We start from the raw sequence: 13,811 nt of genomic DNA, 5'->3' as shown, positions 1-13,811 counted from the left end.
CTCAAATGCATTTTGCTTAGTGAAAAACATCATTCAAAAGGTTACATATCATATGACTCCGTTTGTATGTCATTTTCAAAAAGGTAAACCTATACTAATGGAGCACCAATCAGTGGCAGCCATGGTTTTGGGTTGGAAGAGCAGTTAATTATGAAGGGTTGCACAAGGGAATTTTAGGGGGAGATGGACTTTTCTGTTTTGATTGGATATTATAAAGGCTAAAGACAAAAGGCCATCTGTCGGTTGTCATACTGTAGCAGCTGTATGTTGCTGTGATGCTGAAAGTTATGCCACTCGTATTTCAGATACCAGCAGGGTTACCCGTGGTGGACAGGATTCAGTGGAGCTTCCAGACTAAGACAGACTAGGAAGAAGGCCCTGGCCACCCAATTCCAAGAAAATTGGCCATGAAAATTTTATGAATAGCAGCGGAGCATTGTTTGATCTAGCAGGAAGTTGAAAGGATGGCGCAGAAAGACCAGGCAGGGCTCTGCTCTGCTGTACACAGGGTCACTAGGAGTCAGAATCTACTCCAGGGTACTAACAACAAAAAGACAAAAGGATCTGTAAACGCGATGTACTTTAGTCCTTATCTGTTTTTTTCTCACAGTGATATCAGCGAGTGATTATGGAACTTCTTACAATTACACTATGAATGAACAAACAAGTAAATATATTGTAGATAACGAAAGTCTGAAAAAGAAGCTACAATAAGCAAGATGAAAGGCTAGAATAAAGCTTTTGGTACTGAATTAGAGTCAAAGATATCAATAAAAACAGGTACGGAGACTAGAGACTAGATAGATAGACAGAGACAAATGATAAATTCAAATGAAGATATGATGTACTTTGGTTATTATGTATACATATATTTCTCTTGGAGCCTACATTCTAGTTGGGATGAGTCAGACAATGAACATACAAAGATTTATTGTGTCAAATAGTAAATGAGTGCAACGGAGAAAAGTAAATTAGATAGATATAGGGAACACAGGGGTGTATGTGCATTGGTACTTTACATGTGCATGTGTGTGTGTGTGTGTGTGCTTTCTAAGAAGTTTTCCCTGATAAAAGGACATTTGAACAGAGATATGAATAAAATAAGAGGGAGCATCATATAGATATTTGAGGGAAGACTATTTCTAGCAGTGGGAGCAGTGAATACAAAGGTCGTGAAGCAAAAGCATGATTGGTATGTTATTGCTAATAATCTAATCTACCCAGAGACTGTGGATATTTGACAATCAAAGTCTCACTAATTTTTCTCCCTTTTGAACTAAGCCTTTTTCAAATGTTAACATTATGACAGGCCCACACCTTAATATGAGTTGGTGAAAAAAAAATTTAAAGCTTTATTTTAAAAGGGTAATATTTCACATTCCAATGTGTTGCTTTCAAAATACCTACCACACAGTTCCCTTAGATAGTAATCTCTCCGATCCCCCTTTACCTCTTCATTTTCAATAGGATCCTGGGAGATTTTTTTAAGTGTTTAAAGCACTTTTCCAGAGCACATCTGTACTTTAAAGGAGTCCTTCTATAAAATTGTTATTGTTCTTGTAATTTGCTAAAGGCTTTCCTACTAAATTCCTTTCATATATGTTATCATCTGTCTTTTTCCTTGTTGTGACATTTATAGGCATAGATAGTTCTCTATTTTGTAACTATCTAAACTGTACAATATATTTTTTCCTAGACTTACTAAATGTTAACTATCAGTAATCTGAGAGTTGTGACCAAGTGTTCTGATAACTACCTTATCTTCTGATCAGTGTATCAAAGTTAATGAATAATTAATTCATGCCCCAATTTTTTATTGAGCATGTAGGTGCATACATGTTTAAATAGGTTGGCATTCCATGACAAACAATCAAAGCCAAATAGGGAGAAATTTCCAGTGTAGATCTAGCCCCATGACCACACTTTTCTACAAGTAAATTGTTTCTTTCTCTGGATGTGAAGGATAGTTATTTTTTATTTTATAGAACTAGTATGTTTTTCTATATTATGCAGTATTTTCTAATATGCATATATTTATGCATATTGCCAAGGAAGTTTGAAAAACCACCAATTAAATAAAAATGTTATCAGTTCCAATGAAAATTGATAACTTCTAGTTGCATCCACGGCTTTTGCTTGCTTTTAAAATGTTATGTTAAGTCAATCTCTTGGATTATGAGTTGCCCTTGATTTTGAAAAGAGAGTATATGTAATGCTGAATTTAATATGAAATTGTTGTCATCTATTTCTGATCTTTTACTTAATGTCTTATATAATCTTGTTGCACAGAAGTGGTTGAATCACATAATGTATCTGACAAAACATGGATAACCATGCTACGTGGTGTATTGATGAGATATTATGGTGACTTTAAAACTGTAACCATGCTTATCCCCTCATTACTCTCTCCCAACCAAGGATCTAGCTTAGCACTACTTTATATTTTTATATTCCCAGTTTTTAGACCATTCTACCTTATTATTTTTCTTACTTCTGACATCAGACACCTTTTAGAGAATACTATCCTAATGACTTTTCATAGAACAATAGAAATTAGGAAATGAAATAACACTTTGAACTTCACACAAACGGTTCTGTTAACATCGTAAGCCCGGGAAGAACAGACAAAATTCATTACAAAGTTTGTCATCACATGGTAGTACCTTACTTATGATTTTAACATATCAATATTCCCATACATTTTCATGTTTCATATAAAACTATCTGGTGTAGAGATTTAATTATTGAGATTATAAATCTGTTTTCTAAATGCTTCATTGTTGACATGAATTTTTTTTAAATTATTCAATTTCTTAAAAACCAAATAGAAACCTCAGTTAGTAGCTTCACTGCATAAATTAAGTATTCTGTGGTCTTAAAGAAATTCTTTTTGTTTATAACACTTTTTTTCCATTATCGTGAAGGCAATGTGAAAAATGCACTTGAGGTAAAAGAAATAGCATATCTCGTCACTGTGGCTTAAGTAGATTTCCTATTCATTGAACAGATAAATGAAGCCAATACAATATGTGACATAGAGTGTTGTTTCGACTGCAACTGTATTACTTTGTGATACCCTCCACATGAAAATAGTCTATCACTGGTACTCACTGTCAAATCCAGTTTCCAGCTGTGAAGTTGTACCCCTTCCATTCATTTAATCGTACATTATTTTGATTGTCTTTTGCTTTAGGATGTTAAAAATGCCATGGAAATAGTTCTCAGATTTCCATTTCCTTGCATAGCCAGTGTTTAAAAATAAACAGATAAACAAGGGAATATTATAAGGTTAACATTAGGTAAACTTGAAATATACAAAATGAACTCATAACTCCAATTTAGGTTTTATTATACAAAAAATATTTTATACATTGATGGTGTATCCTTTCTGTTTTCTGTGATTTATTTCTTGATCCTAAAATATCACTTAACCACTGGTTAATGTTCCATATTCCTAATATATGTCTGTTTTTAGACAATTTTTTAAGCTATTCCAAATAATGCTCATTTAGTTAAATTCTTTATTCTCCACCTATCCCTCACTCTCAGCCTTCTTCACAGAGAAAAGTGAGGCCATCATGACTGGATTCCCTGAGTTATTATACTGTACACTGTTCACTTGCTTAAAAGAGCATCCAGGGACTGGCCCCATGGTGTAGTGGTTAAGTTCAGCATGCTCTGCTTTGGCAGCCTGTGGTTCATGGGTTTGGATCCCAGGTGTGGACCTACACTACTCTCAATCCATGCTGTGGCAGCGACCCACATACAAAATAGAGGAAGATTAGCACAGATGTTAGCTCAGGGCTAATCTTCCTAACCCCACTCCCCAAAAAGAGCACCCATTCCTTTCTTATTCGCTCTTCTCATTCTCACTCTTCTTTTTTCCGAGTTTTCATTTATTCTCTCCAAGGGTGACATCAACATTTACAGTGGATTTCCTCACCCTCAGTCTCTTCCAAGGCTTAGTTCTATTAGTAATGCCAACTTTCTTCTATGTATCCAAATTATTTTCAGCTACTCTTTGGTTTCCAAGCTAGTGCCCCTCTCCTGACAGTCTATTTTCTCCAGAATCATCCCATTTGCCAGAATCAGCGATATGATTCCAAGGAATTAAACCTAGACCAGCAGTAAAGGCATAGCACCACCTAGTGTCTAAACTAGTAGTTGAGAAATTAAGGAGCTCTGTTGGGTAAGCTGAGTGAGTTACTCAATTAGTATGAAATAGGAGGTGGGAAACTGAAGACAAAAGCAAGAGATGATGCCAGGCTATATTGGCAATAAAGCCACACTAGGAATATGTTTGAGTAAAGAGTAGTAGTGACATGACAAAAAGAAAATCAAATTTTAAAGGAGCCAGAACTAGATAAAGAGCCAGCCAGTCATAGGACAAAGACCAAGACTGAAAGAACAAAAATTATAGTACAAAACCTAGTTTAAATTAGAAAAGAAGGGACTTGAAGTTGTTAAGCAGTAACAAAGCTGTTTGGAAAATCAAAAATCTAATGATCTGAGATGAGGTTCTCCTTTTGGGACAGCTCAAGGCCAGAAATTTGCCTTAATGTGCTCTTAAAACATTCTTACTCTATGGATCCGGGATTAAAAATGGAAACAGAGAGCTTTTTCTAACCTCAAGCAAAATTGCCATTTCTTCTGTGCCGTTGATGCTGCAGAGGGATTCAAATTAATTCACTTAAGGGTAGAATCACTCATACCCTGAGAGGAGATTTTTATAAAGAGGGCTGACTCTACAAAATCATACCACATGGGTCTACTCCACATATTAAAAAATCTGTCTTGGGTGGGATTATCATGTCACTGTGGTAGATTGTATTATTTGTTAAAAATATTCTCTGTCCCACTCTATAAGGTCCATTACTATCTCCCTGGGACCTGTCCCAGTGGGAAGATTATCGTTCTTACTATTTTGCTGTCCAGCTTATCCATGTGACTTGCTTAGGTTAATAGAATGTGAGTGTAAGGGACATACGCTCCAGCCAAGCATGGGAGCTAAGAGACATCGTGTGATTCTACCGTTGCTCTTTTTGCTCTGCAACAAGCCATGCATGCCTCAGATTAGGGCTATTCCTCTAACCTGAGACTTTGAATGACAAAGCCATAGAGCAGAGCCAAAACTTACCTATAAAAGGATATGTAAGGTGAATGAGAAATGAATTTTTGCTTTTCTAAGGCACTGAAATTTTAAGATTGTTTCTCATAGCTTCACCAGACTAATATAATGAGCTCTCTTACTGAACCACTTAGCTCTTCCACACTACCAGTTACATTTTCTAGAATCATAAATTATCAAATATAAGAAAGTCACTCACAGATAATTCAGCACAAATTCAGTCTGAGGCATGAATCCCATTTACTTCCTTCTTAGAAAGTGATGGTGCATGTAGCCTTCATTTGGATGCCTCTGGTCACAGTGATCCCACTAACCCTTGAGACAGTAATATCACTGCTGTGCAGCCCTGATTCTTCACCAACGTTTTTCTCTATTGAATCAGAATCTAATTGCACCTCAATCTGGAATTGTAGATTGTTATTTAATGTAGACACACGTGGAAGACATGTAATTGTGCCTAATACACTATTTTTATTTGATTTGATCCATAGTTCCAGTCTGTTGAGACCTTTGAGACACAGGGTTTATAACCCGAAATACTGTATTACTTATCTGTATTAGTCAGGACAAGTAACAGTGGCTGCTATGAAAATAAATAATATCTAAATCCCAGTGGCTTAACATAAAATCTTATTTCTGGCTCATATCACTGGTAAAAATGGATCAAATCACTCCCCTGGGTAGCTTTCCTCTAAGGAATGACTCAGGAATCCCAGCTCCTTCCATCTTGTGATACTGCCTTCTTCAAGACGTGGCTCCCATGATGCATGCAAAAGGGGAGGAAAGAGAGCATAGATGATGGTGAAGAGGAGGTAGGCCCAGCGTTATATCATATACGCTCATATTTCATTGGTCAGAACCCATTCAGACATACCAAAACTAGTTGCAAGGGAGACTGAAAAATATACTCTTCCCATTTTTTTTTCAGGAAGTGAAAGTAGGATTGATGAGCACGCAGCTAGTCTACAGCAAAATATCCTCCCTTCCTGGCATTTTGCTTTAATGCAGAAGACAGTGACCTGTGGTACATCACTAGTGACCTTGCCCTAGTTTTAATATTTATCTTTAATAAGAATACATACAATGTAAGATATTCAACAATTATAAGCCTACCTAAGTGTATTTACTTTCAGTTAATACTCCTACATCTAATATGTGGCAAAATTATAAGAGACTCTATTGCATAACTAAATTAAATACTGACATGCTGTGTCTGCAACCTCCCTCTAATCCACCAGTATAGTAATCTGATCAAAATAAGTAGCCTAACTCATTGATGTAACATAGCTACACAGAAAGAGTCCAAATTTCCCTGATTTCTATCCACACATATAAAAGCATAAGCAGTGAACCCACTCTCTTCAAGGGTTTTGCCAGTACTGGAAGATTTATACTATTGTCTATAAAATAAGATATATTTCAACTCAAATATTAATTTATTCATTAATTTACAGATACTTAATAGTGCTCACTATGTGTCTAGATTTCTGGTAGTATCCGGAGAGACAAAGAGGGCCAAAATATAGTCTCTGTTCTCTAGGGGCTCAAAGCGTTGAAGCCCAGGAAAGAGACTGAAACAAATAAGATTAAATATATTCAGTGATGCCAGCAAAACCGATGTTGTAGGGAGGTCCAAAAACCCATCTCTCCACAAAAATAGTGAATAAACTAGCAAAAACTCTGAGAAACAACTTTATCAGAACTCCAGAAACTAATTAAAAGTTTACAGCAATCAGGCGAATGCTTAGTTAAGTAAAAATTAAAAACAAAAAAACACCTGAATCTTGGTAAGAGAGGTCTGTGGCACTTTTACTTGCCCTGACTGCATCTCCTGCTCCCTGGCAGCTTTGAAGGCAACAGCCCACATTGTCCATATCCATTCCTAGCACCATAGGGCACAAAATGGATCTTATTTTCAAAGACTTGTGGTTGCTTGTTTTGATGTCTCTGGTAACTCTCTGAAGGACCAAATCAAAAGGCTTGCTTTTATTTCACCTAGCTCAGAACTCTCCCAGGATGGAGGCATTTATCCAAAGGGCATTTGTCAAATGCATTTCAAGGCAAATGCCTGAGCCACCAACAATGGTAAAGTATAACAATTGGGGCAAACAACAGACAAACAAAAAAGCTTGGGAAGAAAGGATGGAGAATGAGGTAGGAATCTAGAAGGTGACACTTATTCACAGGGCTTGGCACCTGATCAGAGTAAACCTGAGAATGCCTTATGCTCTCACCTCTGTATGATCTTTAGGTCAGCAAAAGCAGGAAGTGAAGGCTAAGGCAGAGGCTTTTTTTTCACCTTTATTGAGATATAACTAACATATAAAATTGTGTGCTTAAGGTCTACAATGTACTGATTGTTTACATGTATATATTTCAAGGGCAGAATTTTAAACTGCCTGGCTGAGAGTTGAAAGCATTCCCCACCACATACACAAAGCCCATCTGCAAAGACTGAGAGTGGTTTATTTTGTGATTCTAGGCATTTAATGAAATATCTGTCAAATCACAGGCTTACCAATAAGGTAATGGAACAGAGGCATCAGTGGTCACAGATGACAAAGAATATTGACTTTACAAATTAGTTAAGTAAAATCAGAATATAGACAAAAATATCTACAACAAACAATGAAAATGAACACTGGAAATGGGGTATAATGTTATTTCTAGAGTCACCACGTTATAATATTCAAAACGGCCAGTTTTCAACAACAATTATAAGGCATGTGGCATGTTAAAAACAAAACAAGAAATCATGCCTGGCACAAAGGAAAAAAAGAAATCAATAGAAATTTTTCCTGAGGAAGCCCATACATTGGGCTCACAACACAAAGACTAAACCGACTATACTGCTTACGCTCAAAGAGCTAAAGCAAATAATGGGGGGTGGGAAACACCTAAAGGATATCATGGGAGCAGTGTCTCAACAAATAGAGAATATCAATAAAGAGGTAGAAATTATAAAGAGAAGCCAAACAGAAATTTTAGAGCTAAAAATTATAATAACTGACATGAAAAATTAACTAGAAAATTTTCGCAAGCAGGCAGAAGAAAGAGTAAATGAACTTGAAGGTAGGTCAGTTGAGATTACCCAGCGAAGAGAAGAAAGAAAAAACAATGAAGAAAAATAAACAGAGTGTAAGATAACAGTGGGGCATAAGCATAATAACAGATACACAATGGTTGTACCACTAGAGGAGAGAGAAAGAGGTAGAAAGAATGTTTGAAGAAATAATGGTTGAAAACGTCTCAAATATGATGAAAAACACAAATCTATATATCCAAAAGCTTGATGAATCCTAAGTAAAATAAATTTAAACAGAGACATGCCAAGACACATTGTAATCATTGTCAAACTCCAGAATTCTGAAGGCAGCAAGAGCGAAGCATTCATCAAGTTCAAGGGATTCACAGTAAGGCTAGCAGCTAATTTCTCATCAGAAATTTTTAAGGACAGAAAATAGTTGAACGATATATTCAATGTTCTGAAAGAAAAAAGCTGTCACTCAAGCATGCTATATCCTGCAAAAATCGCCCTCAAAATGAAGGAGAAATAAGACATTTGCAGATAAACAAAAACTGGGTATAGTTTATCTCTAGCACAGCTGCCCTAAAAAAATGCTAAAGGGAGGCTTTCAGGCTAGAATGAAAGGCTTTGGAAAGTTACTTGAAACAACATGAAAAAATAAAGAACACTGGTAGAGTTAACTATATAGTTAAAGATAAACATCAGTATTAATGTATTTTTGCTTGTGATTCCTCTTTTTTCTATATGATTTAAAAGACAATTACAGAAAACAATAATTATAAATCTAAGTTGATGGACATACAATGTATAAAGATGCAATTTGTAAAATAACAATGGGGGGCATGGAGCTATAAAGGATCAAAGTTTTGTATATTAAAACGAGGTCAATATTAATTCAAACTAGATTGTTATAAATTAAGACATTAATCATAATTCCAGAGTAATCACTAAGAAAGCAAGTAAAAATCATATAGTAAAAGTAATGAGAATCAAAACTGTACACTCTTAACTATCTAAAACAAAAGAAGGCAGTAATGTAGAAATTCAGGAATAAAAAAAGATATAAAATATGGAGCTGACCCCGTGGCCAAGTGGCTAAGTTCACACGCTCTGCTGCAGGCGGCCCAGTGTTTTGTTGGTTCAGATCCTGAGTGCAGACATGGCACTGCTCGTCAAGCCATGCTGAGGCAGCGTCCCACATGCCACAACTAGAAGGACCCACAATGAAGAATATACAACTATGTACCGGGGGGCTTTGGGGAGAAAAAGGAAAAAAATAAAATCTTTTAAAAAAAAGATATAAAATATCAAGAAACCAATTAGTAAAATGGCGGAAGTAAGTCCTTACCAGTAAATATTCTAAAGGTAAATGAATTAAGCTCTTCAATTTAAACATAAAAATTGCTAAAATGGATAACATAATAAGATATAACTATATGCCATCTATAAGATACTCACTTTACATCAAAATAGGCACAGACAGATTGAAAATAAAAGAATGGAAAAAGATATTCCATGCAAATAGTAACCAAAAGAGAGCAGAAATAGATATATTAATATCAGACAAATGAGACCTTTTGGCAAAAAAAGAGACAGAGGAATTATATATTGATTTAAAGCTCATTCCAGCAAAAATATATAACAATTATAAACATATATGCATCTCAAAATATGAAGAAAAAATGAGAGAGCTGAAGCAAGAAATAGCTCAACAATAATAGTTGGGGAATTCTACACCTCATTTTCCATAATGGCTAGAACATACAGACAAAAGATAAACAAGGAAGTAGAAGATTTGGACAATAGTATAAATTAACAAGACCTAACATGTATGCAGAACACTTCACCCAATGACAGCAGGATTCACATTCTCCTCAAGGGCGTATGGAACTTTTCCCCCAATGGATTATATGTTAAGCCACAAAACAAGTCTCAATAAATTTAAGAAGCTTGAAATTATACAAATTATCTTCTCTGACTGTAATGGAATGAAACTAGAAATCAATAACAGAAGTAAAACTGGAAATTTCATAAATATGTAGAAATTAAACAACACGCTTCTAAGCAACCAATAAATCAAAGAAGAAATTGCAAGGGAAATTAAAAAATATTTTGAGACAAATGAAAATAAAAACACAACATACCAAAATTTAGGGGATTCAGCAAAAGCAGTGATCAGAGTGAAATTTATAATTGTAGGTGCTTACATCAAAAAAGAAGAAAGACCTCAGGGCCGGCCTGGTGGTGTAGCAGTTAAGTTCGTGTGCTCCACTTTGGTGGCCCAGGATTTGCTGGTTCAGATCCCGGGTGCAGACATGGCACCGCTTGGCAAGTCATGCCGTGGCAGGCATCCCACATATAAAATAGAGGAAGATGAGCACAGATATTAGCTTGGGGCCAGTCTTCCTCAGCAAAAAGAGGAGGATTGGCAGCAAATGTTAGCTCAGGGCTAATCTTCCACACACACACACACACACACACACAAAAAACAAAAACAGAAGAAGAAAGACCTCAAATCAATAACTTAGCTTTACACCTTAAGGAACTAGAGAAATAAGAGTAAACTAGACCCAAAGATAACAGAAGGAAGGAGATAATAATAATTCCAGGGAAGATAAACAAAATAGAGAATAGAAAAAATAATAGAATCAATAAAACCAAAAGTTGGTTGTTTGAAAAGAACAATATAACAAATCTTTAGCTACAGTGACTAAGAAAAAAAGAGAGAATACAAATAACTAAAATCAGAAATCAAAGTGGGAACAGTACTACTGACCTTAAAGAAATAAACAGTATTATAAGAGAATTCTATGAACAATTGTATGTCAACAAATTAAATAACCTAGATGAAATGGAGAAATTCCTAGAAATACATAAACTACCAAAACTGACTCAAAAAGAAATGGAAAATTTGAATAGATCTATAGCAAGTAAAGAGATTGAATCAGTAATGAAAACCTCCCTAAAATAAAAGCCTTTCACAGTCAAATCTACCAAATATTTCAAGATAAACTAACACCAATCCTCAAACTCTTGCTAAAAATACAAGAGATGGAACACTTACTAACTCATTCTATGGGGCCAGCAAATAGCCATTAAGCACATGAAAAAATGTTTTCTATCATTAGTCATTAGAGAAATCCAAATCAAAACCACAATGTGATATCACTTCACATCTACTAGAACGTGTATTTTTTAAAAAGTAAAATCACAAGGGTTAGCAAAGATTTGTAGAAATTTGAGCCCTCATACATTGTTAGTAGGAATGTAAAATGTTGCAACCACTATGAAAAACAGTTTGGCTGTTCCTCAAATGATTAAACAATGAATTACCATATGATCCAGCAATCTCACTCCTAGGTAAACAACAAAGAGAATTTAAAACAGGTGTTCAAATTAAAATTTCTAAACAAATGTTCATAGCAGCTCTATGTAGCTTAGCTAAAAAGTGGAAACAACCCAAATGTCCATCAACTAATGAAGAAATAAACAGAACGTGATATACTTACACAAATGAAATATTATTCAGCCATAAAAATAATGAAGTACTGATGCATGCTAAAATATGGATAAATCTTGAGAATATTATGCGAAGAGAAAGAAATCAGACATAAAAGACTACATGTTGTATGATCACTTTTATATAAAACATCCAGCACAGGCAAATTCATAAAGAAACGAAAGAGATTGTCAGAGGCTGAAGTGAGAGGAGAACAGGGAATGACTGCTTAATGGGTATGGGACTCCTTTTTGTGGTTATGAAAATGTTCTGGAATTAGGTAGTGGTGATAGTTGCACAACATTGTGACTGTACTTAAAACCACAGAACTGTACACTTTAAAATGGTTAATTTTATGTTTTGTGAATTTTACCTCAAAAAATAGATAGAATATAGTGAATGCTAGTCAGATATATGCACATAGTACTGCAGTAGCACAGAGGAAGGCTATTTAACTTTTCCTTAGTGGTTAGGAAAAGCTTCCTGGATGGGGTAATATTGAATTGAGATTGACTTATTTAGATAGCTGCTCACTGGATGTGGAATGACAAGAATTGGGCCCGTACTATAAGGAAAAATTCCTCCGCAAAATCTCAGCTTTTTGCAGAAACCCATAATTAGTATCACTGACATAGTCCCACATTTTCTTAAAGGACTAGAGAGTAAATGTTTTAGTCGTTGCAGGTCATAGGTCATAGTAGCAACTACTCATGTTTGTTGTTGTAGTACAAAAGCAACCGTAGACAATACGTAAATGGACATGATGCTGGTCCAATAAAATTTTATTTACAAAAACAAGGCCATTGTTCATAGTTTCCTGATCCTTGACATAGAGGAATAGCTATCCGGTAACTGCTGAAATAATTTTGTGAATACCTGTCAGAAGTCAAACAATTATACACAGATTTTTATGATGATATTTTTATTTTGAAACAAAAAAAGATGCTTGATATAAAGTGATATATTGAGTTTTATCACTTACTTTTTACCCCTAGTCTTATCCTGTCCTGCTTTTCTGTAGTATTTTTGGTATATGATCTGTAAGATAGGTCCTAATGGTTCTTGCATCTAGGAACTCACATACTTATGTAATTCCCCTCCCTTCAATGTTTGCTAGAATTACAGAATAGCTGGTAAAAAAATAGAATACAGAAGAAGCAATGAGATGCCACTTCTGAGATTTCGTTATAAAAGGTGTAAGCTTCAGACTATATGTCTCCCTCTCTTCTCCCTCTTTTTCTCCCTCTCACCACGCACACATGGAAGCAAACTGCCATATTGTGCGTAGCCCTATAGAAACTGGCCAGGAATCAATATCTCTGGTCAACAGAGTGTGAGGACCTGAGGTCTGCCGATAGCCGTATAAGTGAACTTAGAAACGTATCCCAACCCACTGATTCTCCACCCCAAACACCCAGGTTGAGCCTTGAGATGACTGCAGCCACAGAAGATGCCCTGATGAAAGATTTGTGAGGGATCCTGAGCTGCAGGAACCTGCTAAGCTATGCTCGAGCCACAAAAATTGAGAGATAATAAATGCTGTCTAAGTTGTGGAGTATTTTGTTATGCAAATCTTTCCTAAACTTGAATATATTTATGGGCTATGGTATCATATTTTTATGATAAGGAGCCAAATGATTTTGGGAAATTCTAGACAGAAAAACTCAAGTGAAATGCATAGATTAGACAGAGCACGTTTATGAAAAAAAAAATCCATCTTAAACTATGACCTAATATTTCAAAATCCTATGTCATGAATCTTTGGGCTAGATTGTACTACTATCATTAGGAACTTAACATGGGAATAATAACCAGTGAGTCTCTGCTCTAAAAATGTATATTTCCTTTCATTTGAAGGAAACTTGTATTGTACAACAAATCAGAAAGAGACATGATTGAAAGCTATGACCTTATGCCAGGAAACAATGCAGAAATCTGCACTAATCACTCTTTTAGAATTTTAGATGAAATGATGCTCTCTTCCTTTATATCTGTTTTTCACTGATTCATGTTGAAGGGTTTATTCATATGATTTAAACTTTTCTCTGAATAATATAGATATAATTTCAGGCTGACATTTGCTGAATTAAATATGCCCATCATTTGTCTTTATCTTTTTGATATATGTATATTAAAACTCTTAAAATGTGTTCATG

Source organism: Equus caballus, chromosome X, assembly GCF_041296265.1.
Source record: "Equus caballus isolate H_3958 breed thoroughbred chromosome X, TB-T2T, whole genome shotgun sequence".
In the NCBI taxonomy this organism is placed as follows: domain Eukaryota; kingdom Metazoa; phylum Chordata; class Mammalia; order Perissodactyla; family Equidae; genus Equus; species Equus caballus.
The sequence above is the reverse complement of the archived record's forward strand: the minus strand, read 5'-3'. Positions refer to the sequence as shown.